Raw genomic sequence first — 4,511 nt, 5'->3', positions numbered from 1 at the left:
CTTTGACTCAGGTTGCATCAGGTGTTCTCCACTGCTTGGTCAAGGAGTTAGGAAAATTTTTTGCAGGCTTCTTTAGCCAAGGCTTAATCACTATAGCTCTGCCTACCTGATTACATCCAGTTCTCAGCTCTTGGGTCCTGGATGGCATAGATGGGACACCTGACTGAGCCAGGCAAGGAGGAGAACTCAGTGGAGGAGGAATTTAGAGTCTGGAGCTGTGTCACAAGAGAAGTTGAGTGGAAACAGCATGGCAGAAGTACCCTGTGCCTGATGTGACTGGACCAGCAGAAGGGCAAGAATAGGTCCTGGACCTAAGGTGGGAAAATGGAAAACAGCTTTAAGACAAGAGTGAAAGAAGTTGACATGGAAAATGAAAAGGCAAAAGATCTAGAAATATATATTAAAAAAAGGGACTTCTTGTGCTGAGTTTATTAATTATTTTTCATTTTCATTTCAAAATACAATGAGGTTTTTCTTTTCAATTCTTTCATCAGGTGTGCTTGAAAAGCAGCAGTTACAACCTTCATAAAAGCAGAAAGGAGGTGAGAGTTTAAATCTGAAACAATGACATCTGGTTATACAGATTTTCAGCATAAAAGCTAATAAAAATGTTCGTTTTTCCAAATTTTCTCAGTAGTTCCCAGTTTTCACTTTACAGTTTTCACTAGGTGATTTCGGAGACTGGAATATTGCAGCAGCAAAGCATTTATGGTAAATGGTGGAAGGTAGGTAACCAACCAAAATTCTCTTTCATGCCAAGAAGTTGTTGGAGGAAGCAGAAGGAGCCCCTGATCTCAGGACTGGAACAGACTGTGAGAGCTGCTACAGCAGGGCACAGAAAAAGGGAGGTAATTTGGGGTGGGGAGTGGAATTTCCATAGCTTTTGCTTTCGGTCAGTGATGTTTGCATGCTCATGATTCACAGTGCACTGCCTGAAATTATTAAATTGCTGTGAAAGCGTGAGGCTCTGGTGGAAGTCAGTTTAATTGACAGCTCATCACAGACTTGGGTACCACCATCAGAACAGAGGTGATAGAATTACTGCTCACTTCATTCTTCATATTTTCAGCTGAGGGAATGAGAAAACAGCTCCAAACCAGCACATGTAACAATCATTTTTAAGGGAACACTGACTCTGCCAGCTGGGAGACAATGCTGTAGATAAGAATAATGAAGCCCTTGCCACATATATACTAGTAGGTAGTGCAAGATATCAGAGGGCAAAGATAATGCCTCTGAACTGTAGTGAACTGAAAAAAGTCTACTTTTATATCAGAAGTGTTAAAATCCTGTCTAGTTAGACCTTTTAATCCTTAATTTTATGCTGTGCTGAATTGGACCTCTGGCCATTCACATCCTACCTCCTGCTATTAATTCCTCTACATAATTATATTCTCTGCCTTTTGTGTGTGTGTGTCTATTTCCTGGGCTGTCCGTGTGAATGAGTCACTTTTACTGTCATTGCAATGTCACTTTAGGCCTTTTCCTAAGGATATCTTTTTTTGGCTACTATGGGAAATGCTAGTTTTATTTTTCTTTTTCCAGTTAGCTTGTTAGAGATAAATCCCACACTGAAAAAAAAAGTTTGTGACTAAACATTGAGGGGAAGTTGGTGTTGAAGAGACTGCTAGGTAAAAAAAAAAAAGGTGTGTGTATGTATATATATATATACACACACATGAAAGTCCTGTCTCCAAAGGCTGCAAACTGCATGGACAAGACACTGAGTTTTATACTTTTCTGGCTTTGGCAAAAAAAAAATCTTGATCTTCCTTTAATTTTTGTTTTGGTTCTCAGGATAAAAAGGGTTTGGTTATAAGGCCAGCTAGTAAGGATCTGTTACTGGGAGCTTCCTTGATTGTTTGTGGTCTGCCTTGGCTACCTGTATTTCAGCCTGAGGAAAGCTAATGGCACTAAATGAAAGCATGTAATTAAATCAGTAAATAAATCAGTGCCAATCATTACCCATAGACCTTTGATCTCCTTTGTCAAGTAAAATTTGTGTTGTCTGTTGTAAAATATCTCATTAAAAGGTGGGGAGTTTGGGAGCAGTAGAATGCCAGTTGCTAAGGAATTGTCTGTATGAAATATACATTAATGACACAGTGACGTGGAGTATTAATGCTGGACTGATGCCTGGCTGTCCTAATCTAGAATCCTTTTGGAGGAAAAGGCTTTGTTTGCTCTCAGAAATTTTCAGAATGTGGCTGAAACAATCAGACAGTTAAACATGACTTATTTAAAACTGAAGCATTTCCTGTTTTTGTCATGACAGACAGCTTTTCACCAATCTGAGGATTTGACAGTTTACTGAGCCCAAATATCATAAAGTATTTTAAATTTTGCACTCCATATAAATACAACAACAACAAAAAAATCAGAATGCTTAAAAACATTTATACCAGTATCTTAAGAGACAGAATTTAAAGTTTTGTTATTGGGCAGCTGAACATCCAGTCAGAACACCTGAACTTTTTCTAGAAGGTTTGGGTTTTAATTGAAAATCCAGTACCAAGTACGCTTTGATCTGGGATTTTATTCTTCCTTTAGGAATAACAAGAAATAATTAAACCATGGAAGGATTTAAGCATTTTCTTACCAAAACCTTCACCCCACTCATCCCACCTCCAGCCAAACCAACCTCCTGGGAGGGTTAGGAGGAAGATAAAGGAGGTGGTGTTTGGTCAGGAGACTTTGCAGCAAGGCAGTTGTGCTGCTGCACAGCCTGCAGTGCTCCTGTTGGGAACTGCCCCAAGCTTTGAGATGCCCAGCTTCTGATACACTTTTGACCCTTCCTTTGAAGGGAAATGTAGGAATTGAGTGGAAGAATAGAAGTGCTGTACCCTGGTAAGGTTTGTTCTCTGTACAAATGCAGTAATTTGTCCTCATAATCACACGTGATGATTCTCATGATACACAAAATTCTATTCCCAAATAATTAAAAAAAAAAAATAGAAACTTTTTAAGGATTTCCATTTCTGCCGGATTGCATCTCTTCTGCTTGGGGAAAAGCTTTTGAGAATACGGCAGACCCAACTAAAAAACGATTATGAAATTTTGCAATCTGAATCTATACTCTGTAGATTCCTGGAAGCAGGAACCAAAGCCTCAATTTAAGTGATAGAAAACCAAATTCAAATAGAATTTTGCTGAACTAGTGAGAGTTTTGATGAAGTTTGGGAAAACTTTTTGATGAGAGTTTGGGAAAAAACTCAAACATGGAAAATGAGAGCTCGGGGACAGGCATGGAATTAATCCGTGGGTTACTTGAGGTTGTGGATAATTAGCTAGTTCCTTTATGAAGAGCCCCAGTTGTGCCAATGATTGCTTCAAAGGAAAACAATGTGCTAGAAATTTGTTCTTTCCCATGTAATTTCAAAAACTGTAACTGTATTCTGTAATTTCTTTATTCCAGTGATCTCACTGGATGGACCCGGGCAGTTTGAAAGTTACTACTCTCTATCTAAGTATCAAATATGGTATTTCTGCTCTAAGTACACCTGGATGATGTCAAACCATCACCAGCTTTGTTTATATTGTAATGCTAAGTGTCTGTGCAGTTCTTTGAATTTTTTACTTAATACTTCTCCCCATGCCATTTTTGTTAGTTGTGGATTTATTTTAATTTTAGTTGATGTCAAACTAACATCATAAATCAGATGTCTCTCAAATCACGAGTCTTAGACAACTTCAGGTTACTTTTTAGTAAGTTACCTTCTGTTTAAAAGCATGACTGGACTTTATCAGGGATGAATCAAAAGATTTGTTGTAACTCTTTTTTTATCCTTTGGATGAAAATGCATAATTCCTCTAAGGTCAGGCAGTCCAAAACTTCATATATAAAGAATTGTAAAACTGGAGTTCCAGTTAGAATTATGATAAAAGATATTATCTCTGTTTCTTTGAAAAATACCAGAAAATGAGTAACTTTAGCTCTTGTTCATTTTTTCCATTTACAGAATATTTCAGAACTTGTGCATTAGTTTCTAATCCAAAAGATGTTTTTCCATTTCTGCTAAAAACCAATAATTTCTGAATTTGTTCACAGAATTTAAAGAATGGTCTTCGAGCAAAGATTTTAGAGTTGTTATTAAAAGCACTAAATGAGATCTCTATTTGTTTGCAAAACATTTTGTCAAACTGTATGTGGATAAAGCCTTTTATTTGTTCTGTAGAAGTTAAGCTTAATAATTGAATTTTAAAGGAATCAAAGACATGGAATTTTTTTATTTCTTTTGGCAGGAAGGCATTATGATGTAGAATTTACCACGGTCATGTTTTCTGGCTAAAACAGAAATTCCTTTAAACCCCAAATTTTTGATCCATAATTTAAAAAAGAAATAAGGAAGTCTCAGTGTTTTTCACTACATTATATACTGAAGCCTTCTAAAGGGTATTGTCAAATTTAAAAAATCACCTAAGTAGTTAGTGCTGCTCATGATTTAACCAGGAGTTATTTTCAGGAATTCATTTCCTTTCTGTTATATGCTGCAAGCTGGGAAAACACACTG

This window comes from Sylvia atricapilla, chromosome 7 (assembly GCF_009819655.1).
Source record: "Sylvia atricapilla isolate bSylAtr1 chromosome 7, bSylAtr1.pri, whole genome shotgun sequence".
NCBI classification, from domain to species: domain Eukaryota; kingdom Metazoa; phylum Chordata; class Aves; order Passeriformes; family Sylviidae; genus Sylvia; species Sylvia atricapilla.
This window is presented reverse-complemented; position numbering follows the sequence as displayed.